Below are 22,131 nucleotides of genomic sequence, written 5' to 3'. Positions count from 1 at the left end.
TATATTTTTGATATATTTGAGATTATATATGATTATATGTTCTCTCTATCTTCATCTAATTGATTAATGAAAACTCAATATATGAAAAAGACTCTGTAAACTTTACCAATCATCTTATAGAATGGTTGTACAGAGATAGAGTTGTAATCAACATTTCCAGAAAAGAGGTATGTGTTTCTTCACTTCAAATTCACAGAAGGAGATTGTTTTATCAACTGCAAACTGAGAGGGAAAGAACTTCAGACTGATTTATTAAAAACACATAGCTTGGGAACTTATCATGTAAAAAAAAATGGTTGGAAAAGACCATTAAAACTATTAAAATAGCAATGAGTTCTACCATTTTCTAGCTGGATAAAAATGCTAACCTAGATCTGGAGCTAACTTAAATTGGTACCAGCTGAGAGTTTGCACCATTTAAAGACTATATCGCTATGGACTGCAGACTTGCAAGACAGAATCCATAGGCTCCTGTTGCACCAAACTATCCAGACATATTACCCTCGTGCTTACAAGACAGAAAATTAGCTGAAGCTGTAATTCTAAACATGATTCTGGACTGATTCTATGTCAGCTTTATTAAACCTATCATTAATATGCTATTTTCTTTTCTGGGTGGATTAAAATTGTGGGGACTAAAAAACAAATTATGGTCTAAACACCAGCATTTAATGGTGCGAGTCTTGCTCTCTTGGTGTGGGCACCATGTATCTTAATAACATGTTTGAACTTTTAGCTTATTGTTTGCTTTGGATGGATGCTGCTATTGGGATATTTTTTCACCCTGCTGTAATCACAGATATTAGCTCAGCTGACTTCTTCTCTACAGTCAAACTGCTTATTATTAGACTGCTTAATAATATATTTTAATACTGATTTTACTGTTTATGTATGTGGAAGTGTATTCTCTTTTTTTTTGTAACCACTTTGTTCCCATTTTATTTAAAACAAAATGTTCACTGAAGCAAGCTATCTGAATTCAAAAGCAAACACATCACTAAATATTTCTTTGTAATTGTTAAACAGTTTGTGTTTGATATGAGAGAGCAGAGTCATCATCTCTACGGTATGAAATGCAGTAATAAAAAGAAGAGTTATTCCCTCTTTTTAAGGTCATGTATTTGTTGCTGAGGGAAAGGCTGGCACCTCATTAATCGAAGTAGAGGGCAGGAATTTATCTTTCATCATAAGTATAGTGTGATCTTCCACAGTATTGTAAACAGGAAAAGGCTAATGAGTTGCTAGTATGGTTCAGGTGAAATGTTTTCATAAGAGGCAAGGAAGTATTTATATCATTATGAAGCCTTGGAGAGATGCCAGCTAGCGTACTATGCAATTCTGATTACAAGGAAAATCCAGTGTTATATTTTCTGAAGTACTTTTATAGGACATAGGCTGATTTTTACTGGAAAGGATCCCTTTTCAGATTCTGTCATTTGGCAACCCAAGGTCCCACCTCTTCCAATGAATCTCTAACTCATCCCTCAATTTCTCAAACAGGTTTCAGGGTTCCTTACTGCAAAGGTGACTCAAATATATCCCTTTATTTGGATTAGTTATCCAAGAGAGATGGCACAACTCAAACAAAACAACGTTTCCCTCAAGTTCCAATTTTCTGTCAGTTTAGGTCCATTACAGCACAGACATGTGAACTGGAAAAAATAAATACTAGTAGGTGTGAAAAGAGTCATGAAAGCAAATTAAGAAAACGGAGACCTTCTCTTTCTTCAGTGCAGGCTTAAAGACAATGGCTTGTTTAATCTAGCAAAATAAGCAATGAGAAGTTAATAAATGCATTATAAATACATTAAATAAATTTATTATGAATACATATTAGAGTGGTCAATGCCAGGTGGGAAAAACTAAGTTAGGGGTTATAATACTAGTACAAGACAAAGTAGAATTTAATACATCATTTTAGGACAAAGATCAAAAACTAGAAGGTGTTTAGCTTTGTATCTGTATTTTTTCTTTTTTAACTATCAGAGGTGTAAAGTTCTGCAATAGCCAGTCAAATAGTGACAGAGAGGATCCCACCCTCTTTCCAGACAGATGCAAGTCTTGAGCGACTGACTGACAGGATAAAGGCGTGAGCCTTCAGGAGTCTGGTTTGTTGAACGCTCCCAAGGGAGGAACGGAAGGAGAATTGATCGCCTCACATCTTGCATCACTTTAAAAACAGTTTAAAAGAATATTAGTGCACTGAGCTGCATTAAGCTTATCCTTCTTGGTTCCACCGGCTGCTCGGAAGGGCCAGAAAGACACCGAGGTTCCCATGCCTCCTGTCACAGGTCTTGGCCTCAGGTTTGGGGCTCGTCAGCCTCTTGGTGAGTCGGTGGAGGCCAGTCGCGTCGGTGGGGGTCCTCGTGTCGGGGTAGCTGCTCTCCTGGTGTCAGTCAGAACCGCTTCCCGTTCAGCGTTACCCCTGGGAAAGGTGACTGGCTCCGAGTCACAGACCACAGGAAAGAGCGCGCAGGGCGACCACGTCCGCAGCAGATCTGCAGGTAGGTTTCTCCGTCTTTGCCTGATAGCAGTTGGTATACGTGGGTTTGCTGCGTTTCAGAGTTTTTATTTGTCACCCTTTAGAGGGACTATAGGGGTTCTGCTTATCCCGCAAGCAGCTAGATGTGAAATAAAATGCAGTTAATGAAGAGTTGCAGGGGGTTTTTTTGAAGTAAAACCCCAGGGTTTCTAAACTGAGCAAATGTCTTTCTTTGTTCCTGTCACTTTCCTGCTACCTTCTTACTATTTACAGACATTTTCAGAACAAGTACCTCCTTATTACTGAACTTATTCCTCTAATTTCTTCCTCATACTGCTTCTTCTAATGGAAGTAACACTAATATTTTTATTCTACTGTACTTAAAAATGTTTACTTTTTTTTAATTTGTTTTCTACTACTCATTTTAAAATCTAGGTTATGTGTTGGTCTCTGTAGGGAAGTGGTTAGGCATTCAGTTCATTATATATGACTCAAGTTATTTTAGTTTAGGCTCAAAATTAGCCAATGATATCACTGTCAAGTCTTATATCTGGCTTTCATTATGATTTTACATTTCAGCTAAAGACTTTCTGCTTGCCGGAAAGTGAATGCAGAAAACAAAGGAGCGATTCATTCATGGTTAGGAGAAAGGAGATCACCCATTTCTGAATAAACACATAACCTAAGGTTTATAAACACTGGCACAGTAATTAATATTAGCAACAAGATTGCCATGCCGACTGTACGTGGTTATCATACACACAGACTCCAGAGGAACTCAAGGACCCTGATGTGCTACTGTGCCACACTATAAATTATTCATATCCTCCTGTCATATGGAATACTTCCTGTCCTCTGACCTTATATAATTATTGATGCTAGTGTGTCAGAAAGACTTTCTTGAAGTTAAAAAAATTACAGTATTGTTTTAATTATTCATTAAAAGACTGATTAAAGTGTGTCTGAGAGCAAGGCATATCTAATTTATAATTATACACATAAGTGATAAACTCAGTGGATTAGACTTTTTTCACCTCAAGGGATGAGGTTTGAATCCAGCCGGGATCATAAGTAGATTTTCTGTAAAATGTCTTTCATAAGAGAAGTGCTCAATGTTTGCATTTTTTTCCTGCATATCTTGCATTATTTAAAAATATATATATAAATAAAAAGATTTATGTATCTGTTAAGTCAAAACTCCTCATTCACACCAAAATGTGACTTTATGGCAAGGGGCTGAGCAAAAAAAGATCTTCCTTTCAAGAATTTCTTTATGTGAATGAATCACCTTTTAAGTATCCCACCTGACAAGTACACATTGTTTTACAAAAGATGAACGTGTAAATAGTTCTTTGAACTAAGCCATGACAGCTGAACTTAGCTTGCAGGCAATGCCTTGCTAGCACGAGCTGCTGTTTCCAGATGTGCTCGGGCTCCTGTGCTGCTACCAGCTCTCCAGCGCTGCCACGGTCACGAATAGGAAGGGGGAGGTAGAGGCAGGTGACTGGGTTACTGTTGGGGCAGCCACATTCTTGTAAGATAAAAGACTCCTGGTGCTAGATCTTAATAAATTATATACCACAGCAGAAACAATATCTTAAAATCACATTAAAATAATTATTGGTATTTGATAGTAATACCACAGGTCATGAACACTGATTTTGGAATAGCTATAAATGGTGTAAAATTCAGGTTATGAGGTTTTTGTCTTTCTTTTTCCCATACATCCAGTCAGCTAAATAGTTTGTGGAAATGGCTAGAAAAATCAATGTGCACAGCATTCACTTGTTGATAAATGTGTATATGATATTTCTTGCTTTAAAATATATTTCAAAACTTTATAATTTCTTTAAAAATAAAAAATCTATTCAGAATCATAGTTTTTATAACATGTATTTATTAGTTTTTGCCAGTTCATAAAATAATTTGCATTGTATCTCATAGTGAGCTGCAGTAAGCAATTTCATCTTCTAAAGCAAAAATCTGTCTTTGAGCACTCTGGTGCTCAAATAGCTACTATTTTAGTATAATATAGCACTATACTAAAATAGTAGCTATTTTAAATTTTAAAATATGTGTATTTGACTTTAACATATTTCAACACGTTATGACATCTATGACTACGGGTATATATCTTTCCATTACTGCTATTCAAAATATTTTAATGAAATATATGAATTAAATATATTTTTGAGATTAAATATAAAAATTTTCCCCAGAATGTTCTTTCCTAAACTAACATTTGTCAGAAATTCTGCTTCAAGGCAAATTTTTAAAATAATTATTCTTGTTCAAGCAGTACTAATAAAAATATCTGAACCTCTTACCTCTTAAAATAGAAGCAGAGAGATGACTGGAGTCAGTTTAGCACTAGAAAAGAAAATCTATCTTCCTCAGAAATATTCCTGTGCTTCCATAATCATTTTTTAACTAACCAGTGACTATGTTATAACTGTATAGAGTATATAAAAACAAATTTATCTGCTTTAGTTCTGAAATTAGGACTGACATATTCTTAAATCGCTTTTACCTTAAAGGCTAGCTTCTCAGGGCAGATCTGTCATGAGATGGTGAGAGGCAAAAAGAGGAGAAGGAGAGAAAAATATGTTTTTTCTAAATTCTTTGCTACAACTCACTCTATACCTGACAGAAACTACAGCTATCTTTTCAATACCATTATTTATCTGTAGGCAACTCCAGTACTTACCCTGCTGATTATCTCTGTAGGTCTCAGAAGGTAATAAGATGTTTAGGGTCTACATCTGCTGCCTATCACAGCAGATGTGTGTGAATGTACTGTGAGCTTTTTCCTATCTTTTCCTTTGTACTCGAAGTACTTATTTCTTGCTTCTTAGGTCTTTTCTGAAAGTCTCATTCAGAATTAATGGTAAAGGAAAAATGTGGTTCGTATTGGATACTCAGATTTCATTTTAGGTATGAACTTTAGCTCCACTCACTAGCTGGCCTTTAAAGGGCAAGATAAATACCCATAAGTGAAAAATGATGCATTTGTATTCTTTTTAAACAAACAGAATTACATGTTCTTAAAATCAAAGGTCATCTCTATTTCTCGCAGTCTTTCAGCTTTTCTACTTTTGGTTCCAGCCAAAACCAAGGAGTGACATTACGTTACTTTTTTTTCTAGATCCATTACTTTTCTGAGCTTTTAAGGAGTAGATAAGTCATTCAGACTGCACAAATTGAGTTCTTTAATTTTCCTAGGTTGGTCAAAGTGAAAAAAATGGGGAGGAAGGGGAAAGGTTTTAGGTCAACAGAAAATAAAGCTATTCCATCAGAAGTGGCAGGAAAAGATGTTTTGTTTAATACAGCACATTTTATTCCAATAGATAACTTTTTTTTTAATCAAAAATTGCATTTTTTTCCAAATTACTTTTCAAGGGAGAAGGGAAAAAAAAAAACCTTCAGCCTTCTAAGAGTTCAATCAATATTTAAAAGAATCAGTGCTCATGCTAAATGAGCTTTGGCCTATTCCTAAGAATCGCTTAATTGATGCCATAGGTACTGAAACCTATCATACCTTCTTGAGTTGCTTCACACATGCCCAGTGCATTCATTTCAGTAAGACTGTAGCATGCTTAACCAGAACAAAATAGGGATTGTGTCACAGATGTTGAAGACTTTTCATTGTTTAAATCATCAGAGGGAATGAAAATGACCATTTTGTAATCATAGGCTTCAACTGTAAATGCACTTGAAGATTATGGTAGAAGCTGTCTTTAGTAAGTGGTAACAGTCATCACCTGTGAATCTCTTAATCCAGCTGTGCTTTTTCTTATGTAGACAGAGATGTATGAAGTCATGCCTTCCTCTAGCATGGAGAATTTCATTAGCTCTCAGCTCTCTCTGTGGTTTATAGTGGTTGCTAAACTAAAAGGAGTTTATTCAAGCGCCTCCAACCCTGAAATGACTTTGTTTCAAACAGGTCTTTGACAGCGGTACATACCGGTTCTTGTTTTATCCAACCAAATTTGCATGCTCCTAGCTTTGCTGCAAGAATTTTATCTGGTTCAGGTCTTATCGTTCCTGGTCTAGCTTGTTAAGCACTTTGCAGCTTTCATAGGTGTTCAAATAAATGTCTTGTCAAACGAGGTGCCATCACAGCATCGCTTTTCTGATCAGGGATCTCCACTTCCAGACTTCAATAACACAGAAACTCCCTGGAGAAGGAGGAAATAGAAAGGACAGAAGATTTTACTGCAGAAGCTTTCAAAGGAAAACTTCAGTGTTTAGTTCCTTTCTGCTCACTTTTGGAAAGGAAAAGAGGAGGACACAGAATGGGAATATTTTGTTCCTTGTCACAGTGCCCCTAAATGCTGACACAGATGATAACAGTAAAATACCTTTTGAGCAAAGATGTTGTGTAATGGTAACTTTGATCCTCTATTTGCATCCATCCATACGTACACTGCATATGAGGCCAAAGGATACTATTGCATAACATTTTTCAGAGGGGAGAGCACAAAATAATTGAAAAGTGATTACACACCACGTATTTCTCAGTAACTGTCAGCCGTTATATAAAAATTGAGGTCTACATAAAACATTGCCATTGTAGTTTTCTTAATGCCAAAATACCTTTTTTTAATGACCAAGGAAAGAAAGAGCGTGTATTACCTCCAGTGTGCTCACTTAGACTCCTGAATTTGCTATTTATTGACATATTCCAAATATGAGATTATGAGGAGGACAATGGTTCTTTTTTCCTCTTAGTAAATATCACTAAAATATATCTGAGCATACGACCTGTAGATTTAAGGGTAGAAGACAAACACATATCACTTCTTGATGCTAATAATAATGTTTGTTGTAAGGGCTTTTTCTCCCCTAGATTTCATTTACTTACAGTATAAAAAAATGCTGGAATAAACTGTTAATCAAGGATATACAGGTACAATTTCAACAATCCTTAGAAGTTGAGACATCAGGCATGGGTTTTTTATTTGTTATTATGCCCTGAAGATAAAATAGCATAAGATCAAACAAATGCACAATTAACAAAACCAAAATGCTACTCACTGTGAAAATATGCCATGTCTTCTCTTGCATCATTGTAAAAATAATAGTTCATTTCTTCTTTAATTTTTATCAATATATGAAAATCATAGCACTTATAGCTGAGTATTGGTAGCTGTCATTAGTAATACTAATAATCCCTAATTGTCCTGCCATACTGATGGGCAGCAGGACGGAGTGAAGTTGAGATTCAGCTGGCAAAAGTCTGAGCACATTTTTGCCCTCATGCTGCTCTTTACAGGCATCTGGGTAAGATCCATTTCAGATCCTTGTCCTTCTCAAGCTGCATTGTTACAGGTTAGAGGCATCCCCTGAATGAAAATCTCAGAGACTTGGCACTGGGGCACCTACATGTCACTTGTGCTATTGTACTGAATACAAGTCACCAGACAGTACAAGAGCACCATTAAAGCAAACAGCACAAGAGATGCTTTTGAATTAAGAACAGGAGATAGGATTGCACTCTTGGCCAAAAGTTGATACATTGGATGAACTCTTAAAACACATTGTCAGTATAGTATTTTCTCTATTCTGCAGTTCTGTATTGTTGGCATTTTATTCAGAAGTTCCTCAGCAGCCAATGCAGTATTTTGCTACTATAGAGAAGGGCAAAGAAGACAGAGTAGTGCTTCTCTCACACAGTAATTGCTTACATAGATGGACTCAGAAGGTTATATGTAATCATATATTATGGCAAGTAGGGTTTGCCACTGCCAAAAAGATTATTTTTGTTTATTCAGATTTTTCAGGAACCTGCCGCCATGTAATAATCCTCTGTAAATTGCTTCATCTCCCCAAGAGCCCTCTCTTCACAGTTTCTATCTGTCAAGACAATTAGTGATCTGAGATCTGCTTCAAATCTCCACTATAGGTTTTTACCATGTGATGGGATGCTATTTGCCGTGGACATGTCAAACTAGTGCTCATTCTGAGTACTAGTGTTCAGACAAACAGAGTAATTGTCCCATTTTACACCCCATGAAGTAGAATTTAATTTGAAGCAAGGTTTCTTCAGCTCCAGTTATTTCTGGATGTAGGAGTTATGCATGAAATACTAATACCCATAACATTACCATGGAAGATTTTCTGTGATGCAGTATTAACGACTAGAGATATGAATTCTATTTAGATACTTTATTTAGTCATAAAACTCCTCACTAATGACCAAAGAGATGCCCATCCATGTTTATGTTTCACTCTAGACTTTAGGTGTTGGGATTTTTTTTAAATAAATGGGCAGTTACACTTTTGGTCTTTGTAGACCTGACAAAATACCAGATTTTGACTCATTTAGGTTTTGTCTCTTGAAGGCATGAATTAATAACTTGCACAAAGCAATATTAGACTTAAGGAACAGGAATGGGATCTGATTTAAAATACTTTATAAATAAATCTGTAAATATTAACAGGAATTTACATGTTCTTATGCAGGGATTCTTTAAAATATTTTTATGAAAATTTCACTCTCAGAGATATATATGGGAGATAGAACATTTTCCCCAACACTCCCTGAAACATTTAATGTAAATTCTAGAAAGAAAAATCTCAGAAAACCATAGATTTTTCTGTATTTTAAGTAACCATCTCTCATAAGTACTTTGTAAGACTAAAAAAAAATTGTTCAACTTGTTAGGGGGAGGGGGATTGTAGGGAGTAGATCAGCATTTTAGCAAAACTGCTTTAGATTTGTCATGAGCAAACAGATGGCTTTGAAAAGGAGCTGTTGTAATTGCATGTGTGTATAACAAAAATCTCTCATTTAAAAAGGGCCCAACCATCAGCTAACAAATTGTGTCAAAAGTGAGAGACATCAATAAGTGAACTTTACTACAATGTGATATTTTTATTATTTACAAAGAGCAAAATAGAGATTCTATTTTCTCTCTCTTTTCCTCTCCCCTTTTCCAAACATCCAATGTACCTTAAACAATTAACATTACAGCACATTTAAGGGTATATTGGCCCTATTTCTGTGTGTTTATATGATATTTGCAAATTAGTGTCCCCTGTCTCTGAAGCAATCTTAAGACGTTACATTGGAACTTAACATCCAAACTATTTCATAGCCTCCAGGACAGAAGATTAAAAATATTGTGGTTATGGTTCAAATAGTTGGATGTTATATCCTGAAGGCCCACCTTTTAATTAGTGCTCTGGAGGACGAATAAAATACTAATGAAATAGCAAGCTATTATACCAAATGATGCTGTGGCCTGTACGTAATAATGAGTTTAGCAGCTGGCAGACAATGCAAATGGCACTAGAAATTAGAATATTTTAGCTTTTTTGTTCCCTCTGCTGTAGAACAAGACTTGAATTGAAAAAGAATTCTTCTGTGCTTAAGCACACACATACAGCCACAGCTACACATGATCTAAACTTTTGTGTGAGTCACATATGTATACACATATTTTGTATCTGATATTATTTTTGCATTATTTATCAGAGAATTCCTTTTTTTTTTTTTTTTTTTTTTTTTTTTTTTGCATAATGAAAGATGTAACGTTCTTGTATTCCTTATCAAACACATGAGCTGCTTGCTTGAATTTTAGCCCAGGATCGTTCTTATGCATAAATATTTTGATTCTATCTTATATCATCTCTCTTCTATTACATACCCATTTAAAGTATCTTCCCTTTTCTTTTACTCCATGTTGCCAAAAAGTTTGAAGGAGGCAACACACTCATCACTTATGAATCTTATTTATCATAGCATAGAAGAAATGATTAAAGAACTAGCTGGCAAATTCACTACATCAAAAAATTAGGATGGAAAACTACAATATTGGTTGCACACGGTTGCTTAGAAAGTTGCTTCAGATTGATACAAATTCATCCAATTTTTAAAAATACTTTGGTCTACAGTGGTTCCAACAGAACCATCAAAAATGCCTGTGAGGTAGGAAAATCCTAAAAAACATTTAAACAAAAACAACTGGAAAATTCAGTGTTAAATTCTTGGCAATAGAATGCATGTAACATTCTTTCATAAGGGAAGATAAGTTTGACGGCTATGGGAAGGGCCAGGAGACTGCATCAATACTTCTTTCCCCTCCAGCAGTGCTGGACTATCAAAACAAGTACAGCTTTTAAAAAAGAGAATTGGATTTAATGAAGTAAGGCTGTGAAGCTCTTGCAGTTGATGGTGTGCTTAATTACTTGTGTTAGTGGGAAGTGTTGAATCATCTAAAGATACTGCTGCTTCAGATAGAGGATGTTCTTTGTTTGTATAGGTGTTATAATGCACTATGCACAAACAGAATATAGACCGCAGACATTCAAGATCATAAAAATAAAGAATGTTCATTTTATAGATCATATTCTGTATATGTTCAGCCAATAGAAAGCCTAAGTTATTGGTGATAATTATCTAAAACGTTTTGCAGTATGACTGGTATCACTTGTCAAATTACACAGATTTTAAGTCTGTTTCATGTTTCTTAATAGTAAGAAACTTTTTTTAGTATATATATATATATATATATATATATATATATATACACCTACAAGAATGATATTCTTTGCCTGTAATACAAAATACTTAAATAAATAATGCTTCTAACTTAAATAAGTTAGAACTCTTTGTTTGTAGACTGAACTTTAAAAATGAAAGAGCAAGAGCTAAAAAAGGATGAGGTTACGTGACAGCTGAGCAATGGTTTTGCATATGTCAAAAAAGAGACTTGGGCACTTTAGTCACCAATGCAATTCTCAAAAATCCCTGTTTGGCTCTGTCCTAATGCTTTTTAAACATCTAAGTCCATGGAAAAGTAAGACAAAATTGATAGTGACAGACTGAAAACAGTCCACATATACAAATGTTAAACAGTAAGCAGAAATTACTATTGGTGGCGCAACTTTGAAAATAAAAACCAACAACAACAACCAGAAAAGCACAAAAATCCTGATTCAAAGGCTGTTGAAGATCTGTTTTGGTTGTTTTGGAAGCTATTTCTGTGCTTGTGTCGTAGATGGTAACCATCTCTCAAGCTTTGGTTCACCTTTGGCAATTGTTTTTTAGTCCTCTTTCTCCAGCATTTCAGAGGCAGAGTTTCCCAGATGTTGCTAGATATTTTATTGACAGACTGAGGTCTGGGTCTTCAAGTCTGCTTTATTAGAACATGTGACGGGTAGAGATCTTTCATAAGTATATCTAGGCGGGGCACAAGAATCTACTTTGCTTTCAACCCTTTTGCCATTTGCACACTCACTGGACTGGGTCTCTGTTGACTCTTTCTCATATGTATCATAAGCCTGGAATTTCTTGTTTTTACCAGAAGGTCCAGTCATGCTTGTCTTTTGGGAAAAAAAAAAAAAAAAAAAAAAAGATGTGAGAAGGAAGTGATCTCTGATAACTTCAAAATGCTGAAGCTCACTGCAGTATCTTATTTGAAAAGTGTGCACCTGTGTGATCAAGCAAAATACCTTGAATCCCTGCAGTTCATTTCAAAAATGGTTAAATGACAACAAAACTGCTCCAGACCTAGGTCAAATCTATCTTAAAGAGTCATGCTGGATTCTATCAGCAGCATCTGATAGAGGTGACCAAGGAGAACTTGAGTTCACCTTTCATCTGAGGTCAATAACACTTCTATATCAATAGCTACAGTAAAATGGGGAACCCAGACAAGACATCTATGGAAAAGTCAAGTGCCAGTATCTCACAGGATCCCAGAGACCTTTGCAATCATCTGCATTTCCATAGTGGATTTTACATTCCTGTGTGAATTGCCTGCAGTGACCTCCCACCGCTTTAAAGGAAGTAGCTGGTCATGGATCATGCCTTGCAAACATGTTTGGCAGAAAGTAACATTCTTGATGAATTTACTTAGTTCTTTCTTTTCTTCATTTAGTTCCTTAAAAAAAGCCCTGGAGATGATGGCAAAGGATATCCAAGGTCTATACTGTGACTTCCTCTTCCTTTAACACCATCAAAATTCTTCCATCTCTCCTTTTCATGTGCCTGTCAGGAAAGCAGTCTGAAGAGTAACCATTTCTCTCTTTCCAGGGTTTTCATCCTACCCAGGTAATTTATTCTTCATCACATCATTGCTCACTATGTAGAAAAATGTAGTACAGTTCATTTTTCTTCTCGGACAACATAGCCACAAGCTTAAGAAAGTATGCACAGACACAGATGCAGATGTTCTGATATAAAATAACAACAGCAAAAATAACTACAACAAATATAGTGAAAGAGAAATCAGGAAAGGAATTATAACAACAGGCTGGCCAACAAAAATGGCCCCACAGACTGCCTTGATAGGCAACAAATGCAAACAAAAATTGATAACTGAAATGACAGGCAAACAAAAGTAAGGATTTTAATCACATTGGTTTTATTCTAAAACTCTAAGAATCTGCATTTAAATGTAAAGCCTGTATAGTAAGATCAAGGCAGAGTACTCAGGCAAAATGTATTCTTGAACAGGGAGGAAATGAGCATTTGCTGTGACTTCTGTGAATTAGAGTAAATCTTCTGACACTTCAAGGCTCATATGTGGAGTCTGTCTGTAAGTCCATCAGTCTGTAATAGTCAGTGAAGCTATTTCTGAGATGCTGGACTGCCAGGTTCCCAAGTAGCACAAAAAGGAGTCATCTGTGCAATCTGACACGATGCAGAGTCTCCCAGCACTGTGTCAAAGCTTGCTTGCTATAATTGCCTTTTCTGATTGCCCTTGGCCTTTTTCTTTGTAGTCTTTGCCTCACCAGGACCTCTCTCCACCCAATTCTTTTTGCCCATGAAGATGTAAATGCAGAGTCATGGAGACTCTCCTTCCATCCTTCAGATAAGTCTGCTTTTCTACTTTTCAGATAATGCAAAAGATCTACCAGATAAACAGCAGGCTGGTCATGAAATACAGTCCAGTGTTAAAGCAAAAGCCTATGAATATCCCTTTAGGTAACCAAAAGCACAGCCAACCGCTGTTCTGCAGTTGCTGGACAATGCCTGGCTCTAATCAAGGCTTCATAAGCCAGAGCATCATGCTTAAGAGCTCAAATCCACCAGCCAGGTCACCAAGGGTAGAAGAGGTTGCCAAGTATGCACAGTGACATGGTTGTACTATTGACACTGTGCAGCAGTGGTGTGTAAAAACTACTAGGATTGTGCACTTTCACAGACCACTTAGACCAGACAGTGACAGTAATAAAATTCCTGTGGTAGCCAACAGCAGCTTACAGGACACAAAAGCTCCTTCCACATGGTGCAAAACCCAGATGTGTTGGGAAGATGGGAGATACAGAGTAAATAAGAGTGTATGTCCTACAGGTAATCCTGTTGCATGGGGCAATGCCTTGTGGTCTAAGCAGCTGTATTGGTGACCCACAAATTGCATGTACTATGCATAATGTCTCAGTCTGGGCACCCCTCCCAGATTGTGATATCTGCTGTCAATTCAGCTCTACTGAAATATGAGGCGATGTAATGAGCATTTGAAGGTTGCCGACTTTCATATTTTTACTGACACTGCATTCTTCGTATTCACTACACTAGTCCTGATTGTCTGGCTAGTCAGAAATATGCATGAGTTTGACAAAGACTTCCATGAAAGGTATTGTTTTTTCTCTCAGGCTCATATCTAAAACTGAATAGGAGTGACTCAGAAACTGTGGCTACGACTCCACAAGGTGGTACGACCGTGAATTGAGTCCTCTGAGTGTCAGTACTCAGAAGGAAAAGTAAAAGTAGCAAACATTGAACAGTGTGAAGCAGGAAGGATAGATATATTAAAAGTAATGACACACTGATTCTATAGTAATAAAGGCTGGTCAGGTAAATAAATTGTTACAAACTATCTGTTTTCTCTATAACAGTTGCTTAGCTGATTCTTGCACTAAACTTATCAGTGGGAATCACTTATTACCCATCTGTCATATATTTAAAAAGGAGCTGAAAAACAGAGTGGAAACATAGTTTTATAAAGGAGGAGCCTGAGACAAAGTGCCTTTATGGAACTGTGCCTACACAAAAACTCAAAAAAATAGAGAATTGTGGTATAGGAATTTCCAGCTCTAAGACTCTATGTTCGTTTTTCTTCCAGGACTTAGTGCCATGAACTAGCTTTAATGTTGAATGTATGGTTAGGTTAAAACTAGTCCCCTCACCCTAAATTGCACTTTGTACTCTTTTACTGCAGTTAATTAAGTTTCTGGCTGGAATTAATGAGTCTGTCTTTCAAATATTATTGAGTAGAGAGTACACTGAAGTCTTCAGTTTTCAAAGCATTATTTTTTATGGTTCTTCTATCTCAGTTAAGTTGAAGGATCTAAACTGAAATCTGCAGTGGGGCATATTCAGGTCTCTGAAGCATTAACTATTGTGTTCCAAGTGAGCATTTTCTTCACTCCTTTCTCTCCCACCCTGGAGGCAAAGTGGCTAGCCTAAACATCTTAAACTACCTCTGTGCTCTTAATTGGCATCTTCAGAGACTGTTAAATAAGGGACCTGGTCCATATTCTATCTATTCAATCACCTTGACTTGAAAACATCTTTTTCTTTCTTAGTAATTGAGTCTGATGTATGTACCACTTTCTAGTACAGATCCAACTTATTACCTTATAGTACCATGACCATTTCTACAATTTCATTCAGACAACAAAATTATGTATTAGAGGGATGTGCATTATGAAATAGCACGCCAATTTAATGCCCCAGAAAGCTTAGATTTCACGGGACTATGCTCTGAAAACAGAGTAAAACCAACATTTGCAGAGAAAGGTAAAGGCCTAACAATGCTTCTGCTGCTATAGAGTAGAAAACTGCTGAGCCTGTGGGAATTGAATCCATACATAAATACTAAATACCCCAAAACTCTGTATAAAAATCAGAAAGAGGGTGACTTAAATTAACAAAATCAAAGATTTTCATCTTAAGGGAGATACAGTTTAACTCACATTACTAAGAAATAGAGGGTTAGTTAAGGATAGCCTTAACTATAGATTTTCTAGAGCTTCGGTATTTTTTCAGTTTGCTAGATCTGTCATGGTACTTAAACATAGTTTAAAGTATTTAATTTCCTTGGTGGTTTCCTTAAAATAAATCTTTCATGGAAGGTTCTGCAATTATTGTATTATTTATCTGGAGCTAGTCTCCCAAACTGGTCTTTTAGATGCATATTTAAGTACTTTTGGAACCTAGCTTTTGTTAAAACATACTTCATTTTGCCTAAAGAATCAAGTTTGTTAGGCAAATCATGCATATTAAAAAAAATGTACTATTGATCATAAAGGCATGTGTCAGGTACTTTCATGGAATATGTAGTTAGATATTTGAAGAATAAAAACATTTTTATCCTAAAAGTAACCTGCTTGAGCAGGGGGGGACCTGCATGAGCAGGGGTTTGGACTGGATGATCTCCAGAGATCCCTTCCAACCTTACCGATTCTATGATTCTAAGATTCTAAAAGACTTAGAATGTAATTATGGATTGTGTTATAGGGAGTGCATCTTATAAGCCATTCTTTTTAACCATGCTACAATGATTGTTACAAACTGTTATCAAAATCAGACCTTACTATTCCATGCTCAGCTGCTCATCTAGATTTCATCTCTGAAATGGCCATTTTTTGCACATAAGTATTGCCCTTATTCTGTGAATAAGGGCAGAAAACTAGAGACATATTAGATATGTATCTCAGCACACATATATAGCAGGTATTTCACAGCTGGGCAAAGTATCCATTTAGTAGACTTTTTTCTCTTAGAAGAGTAGCAGTCTGCTTGCCCTAGTTCTCTAAATAGACTTTCCCTTGGCTTCTTTTCTTTATACATAATTACATTTGACATTAAAAGTATAACGTCCCACGGGAAGATGCACTCCACATTACAGTGGTCTGAAGAGAGAGTATAAAATAAAAATGATTAACACATTAGGGACAATATGCAAACATATAAAGCCTTTTTTTCCTATCAGATAGCCTTGAAAACATTCTGTTCTAGCTTCGTTTTTCTCCTGTTGGACTGAGGGCTTCATCCTGATTATGAAGCATGATTTTTTTTTCTATGTTCAATATTTTCAGTAGGAACTAATTCCAGGACTTGCAGAGCTTCATGTTTAGTTACTTTGTTGTATAGTTCAACATGACTGCTTAGTGCTATTTTTCTGCTTCCTCTTAGCTGTTTTGCCTTTTTATGCATTCTCTGTTACTCTGCTTTCCTCTCCAAGCATCTAAGGGTCATCTCAAGAAATCTATTTCAAAAAGCCAGGAAACAGAGAAATTAGTAAACATTAAGGACTATCACTCACAAAACACAAAGAGGTAGAACTGAGGTTGCAACTTTAACTCTGGCAACTATGCAACTCTTCATAATATTCTGTCAAGATAAAGGTAAATAGTGTAGATTTGATCATTTAAAAATACATATTTAAAACTGGGCGTGTCAGGTGGAATCATATTGGCAAGATTATGATTTTAAGATCTTCAGCACCGATCTTTTCCAGTTGATGCACACAACAGAGACCGTTGCACGACATTAGTGAACTCTCTTACTTTCCTGCTGCAGAGTACCTCTTCTGAAAGGCAGTGTAAGTGAAGTCATACACAAGTAAAGCAGCATCTTGAGATGAGACATAGTTTTCAGATAGGCTTGCTTATAAAGAAGGAAAGACTTATAAATCTTGGACTAGTCCAAACTCTGTAAGAGTCTGGGAGATAGTAATAAATATTATAGTAATATAATAAATATTATATTTATTATATTTAATAAATAATAATAATATTTATTATATTACTATAATATTTATTACTATATTAATTATAGTATAGTAATAAATATAATAAATATTTTTGGTCTTCAATACTCTCTTTGTCATCATTCCTTTGAATCTGTCCTTCTCTTCTGCTTCTTCTCTCTCTCCCTTGTGCTGGGCTAATCTACATCCAAATGGATGGCTTCTCCAGTCTCTCATCCCAGTATTTCCTTGCTTTCTCACCAACTTTCAGTCCCATTTATGTCTTTCAGTTTGTCCCCATTACTGTTTCACCCCTCTCAGGTCTGTTTCTCACTTCTCATCCAGTCAGGATGGGCAAAGGGACACCAAGAGCTTTAGTGAGGCAGCTTTACTGCTTTTCATACTGATGCCCAGTAGCAAACCTTCAGCAGCTGGAAGTAGCTTAGCCCCTACAGACCTGGATTGCAGATGGCATTTCTGGACAATTTGATCATCAAATTCTTAATATCAGTCTGAGATCATAGGTGAACCAGTTTTTTTCAGATCCTTATACTTTAGCCAACTTGCTTGGTTTTCCATAGGAACAGCCAGACACATCCATGACACCAAAATACCAAAATGCTACCTTGCCCATTTTTGACCCTTGCACAGGTAAACTGCTATTAAATAAGTGAACAGCTGCAAGGTTTGCTGCTGGAGGAAGGTCCTTTTTTTTTTTTTTTTTTTTTTTTTCTTTTTTCTTTTTTTCCTGTTTTCCTCCTTCCTCCTTAAAACAGAAAGATAAATATATGCAGTCATATTTTCCAAAAATTTTAGTCAAAATCAGGAAATGTTTAGCTCCAAATAGTTAAAAGCATGCCAAGTTTTTTAAACATCCGTTAACACAGTCCAGCAATGGGATATCTTAGACTTACATAATTGCATGCAAACCTGGTAGGATTCAAACTGCTGCTCAGACAAGGACGACATATAAAGATGAAGGAAGATATCCATTATCTTTCTGTCTTTTGCAAACAGATCCAATCTTGTGATAAGGAAGAGAATGAATCAAAGCTACTACTCGCACTACAGTCAATGACTCCAAAGCTGAAAAGAGCTGGGCCCTCACTGAAGTGTCTGTTGTGACCCACATTTTTTCTGGATAGGAATTAGACACAGTTTTACTGGAATTTCTTTTCTTCAGGAGATTAATTTCTGTTACCATAAAAGTGTATGTCGTGGGCACAGCCAAAAGATATTCTCTTGCCCTGCCCCGTGACTCTTAGCAATATTACGCTATGAGACTACTTCTTTCTCTCCTGGAGAGACAGTATACTTCACCAGCTCCACCTTGCTCACGGAGTGCAGCTCTGTCTTTCTCAGGAAGATACTACAAGAAGTGGCCCTGAATCTTCAGAGCCATGGTCATGACTTCTTATGAGCTTCTTTGAGATTTTTTTTCTCCTTTTTCTATCCCATCCCAAGGTGGATTGGTAAACTTAGATTACAGCCCCCACACAGTTTTTAAACAATTACTAAAGAACAATCTAATGAGGTGAATTACAAAGTTATTATTAATGATTCAGATACTACAAATAGTGTTATATTTCATCCGAAAAGAACAGTAAAGAATTATATTGCATTTCACAGCTTTTATACTGTGGATGTTTTTAAGTGTGATTACTTTGGTATGAAATTCATATGCATTTATTTATGTTCTTTCTCTGAATTTATAAGAGTTAGGAACAAAATTAATCAGGACATTTCTGATAATAACACAGTAATTCTGTAAAAATAAATGTCTGCACCCTCAGAGCCTTGTAAAAATGTTTCTTAATGCCGTTTTAGTAAAGCACTGGAATATGATCCATCATCTTTACTAAAGAAATGAAATAAAGATGAGTTTCACCAGAAAATAGTTTTCTGACCTCATACTGCTTCTTTTCTCCCCTGCAGAGCTATCTGGATGTCCATGTTATCTAGAATCATTGTAATAGCAAACTGACTAACCAGAGAAAATTAAAATAAAAAAATACTGAAGTCTTTATGCAGGGGATGTATGGGTCTTTTTTTCTCATTCTATGATATAAATATTTTAAAATAAGACCATGGAGATGGTTATGTAACTGCATAGGAAGCAAGATACTTTACGTTTTGAATTTTTGGGGCCCATTCACTAGGTAAAATAACTATGCTGTTGCAGTGATTGACGAGCCTGACTAGTATGTGTAGTTCTTTCTTAACAACTATAAAGTTAAACATGCAAGTAAATATTTGCAGGCTTGGAGTTTAAGGAAATGCCAGCTGTCCTTATGTTAGACTACATAAAATCTTTTTTTCTGCCTTTTTTTAAAGAGAAATACATCTTAATATTATACTTCTATAAAAGATGGTGAAGATAAATTATAAAGACACAGTGAAACTGAGGAAAAATAGTATGCTTCCCCCTTCATGTGAAATGAGATATTTTTGCCCATTTGCAATGTGTTATAGCAAGCAGATATTTACTGTTGATTCTTTTTGCCATTAAGATGCATGGAAACAGAATTTTTAATGAATTTTTCTCTATCTGCATCATTAATGTTTCATGACATAGTGAACTTTGCAAGTTGGAAAATTCTACAGTGTTTTGATCATATAGTATCAAAACAAGAAGTTTGAGTGTCATCCTTATCACCAGGATCATCATGATCTTAGTTTTGGCAAAAGAAACCTTTGTTTATCACCTGGTATTTGTTTTCACTAATGACTGCCTTATCTTTATCAACTCCCTGCAGAAATGCCAGTTATGATGCAGGATACCAGCACTGCCCAGCCTTTCTTGTTAGGTGCATGACATAGCGAAGGGAAGGCCATATGCTCCAGCCTTCCTCTCCGCATGAACAGACCTATCGTGCCTGAGCAATACGGTTGTTCTGCCAGGGTGCTGAAGGATCCCTAAAGCATTGGCCTTACTATACACGTACACAGCTGTTTCTTGATTTGCTCCTGAAGAAAAAGGAGGGCAGTTGGGGAGCTGGTTTGAACAGTGAGAAAAATTCATGCAATCCAGCCTTAGCTGCTCATTTATTTTTTTTAAGAAACACCTCAAGAGAGACCTGGGAATAGATGAATTGCTTTGGTATTGGCATCTGACAGCCAGATACAGATTTCCTGGGCAGTGGAAAAGAATTTAGCTGTGCACCTCTACTATATAATGCATGATCAGTAAGCCCAATATGACAAGAGATGAGCTGAAATGACCCTGGAGAAAGCAGTGGCCAGGAGCAATTCACCTACTTCACATTAGTCCTTAACCCCTTGAGGATCTTTGGGGAATAAAGGGATGTTAGGCAGCTAGATAAATTGCATCTGCAAGCTGCATATCACCCAGGATGACAAATGGGGAATCACTGAACACCTTATGGCACTAAACTTTTTTGAGAGGTGGGTCACACTGCCTCTCATGGAGGCTTTCGAAGGTTGTGTACTCTTCCCCATATGTGCCCATCTCATGTCAAGTGATGTTCTCTCTTATGGGACACAGAAGCAAAATGTGCTATCACCAGGTGCACTTCAATCATGAATCAAAAGTTTGTCCCTGGCACATCAGTGCCAGGTGGAAGCACCTATGTGGTGACCAAGAGCTCATGCAGAAGCGCTGTTGCTTGCATAGGCATCCACTGGCCATGTTTCTGGGCTGGGGTAGCTGCATTTGAGTTATATGGCAGCAGAAGGGCTGTGGAACCACAGTAGCACAGTGATTCAGTGGAGCAGTACAAAGAGGGCTGCAAAAATAACTCACTGGGCCAGCTGCAGTACAAACGTGGGCTAATATAAGGTAAAATTAGAGCAAGCTGCAGACTTCCACAACTATGTCTTTTCCTCCTAGCAATTCAAAATAGGTTTCTTAATGATAGCTAATCCTTTAAAACTGTAATGCAATACATTTTAGACTGTATAATGCAAAAAAAAGTTTATCTGCTCTAGCAAAACTGAAAGAAAGACTTCTACTTCTAGGCTGCTATTTGGACACAACGGTTTCTCAAAACTGAGGTGACATTTTCACTGTGTTTCACATACCACAGTAAGTCTCATGGACTGTAGACTCAGTGGCATGGAAATGTTAACAACTTTTAGGCAGGGCAATAGTGCCACCAGCTGCCCCCAAAAAGGCTTTGAGCTTGAAATGGGGAGGTCCTGAGGCAGCTTACAGGAAATGGAGGAAAGATGGAAAGGACAATGGAAGCAAAAGAACATGATAGATTGGTTTCCCTCTTTGATTTAAAGCTTTGAAAATGCATTTTTTAATATAGTCATTACCTCTGAGATCCTCAAATATACTACAAGTTGACCTAGTAAAACACTTACAAGGGTGTGTAACTATGTGTGAGTAGTCTTATTAGAATATACTTAAATAATTTGCTGGGGAAGTGCTGGGGTGTGGATGGGTATGTGTATAAAATATGATGACAGAATACAGAAACATTTAGTAAATTGGTTACTAAAATAGTCAGATTTTTTTATGTTATAAAAACATGATTAAGCACTTCAGAAGTTCATTGAGGTAGAAATGTGTATATTTTAATAAAATTTGTGATGACTCTTCTGTTTTCCCATCACCACTGTCAAATTTACTCTGATAAACTTTTAATGTAAATATTCTTTTGTTTTGTATGATAGGGTATACTAGCACTACTACTGAACTGTCCTTTAGTTTTAAGATGTTTTAAAAAGATATTTAAAATAGATTTGAACTAAAAGAAAGTACTGCTACTGGCAATTCCATATATCTTGTGTCTACCAAGAGCACGAAAATGTGGCACTGTAGGAAAATAAAGTCCATACTAGGTCTCAGAAATTGTTTCTCTGAGAATTTCATCATTTTCAGTTTCTTCTCAGGCTCTTAGGGTCATAGAAAATGACTTCTGAGCAAATATATTTAAAACATAAAATCATCAAAGGACTATCTTAGTGTAACCA

This window comes from Rhea pennata, chromosome Z, assembly GCF_028389875.1.
Source record: "Rhea pennata isolate bPtePen1 chromosome Z, bPtePen1.pri, whole genome shotgun sequence".
In the NCBI taxonomy this organism is placed as follows: domain Eukaryota; kingdom Metazoa; phylum Chordata; class Aves; order Rheiformes; family Rheidae; genus Rhea; species Rhea pennata.
The sequence above is the reverse complement of the archived record's forward strand: the minus strand, read 5'-3'. Positions refer to the sequence as shown.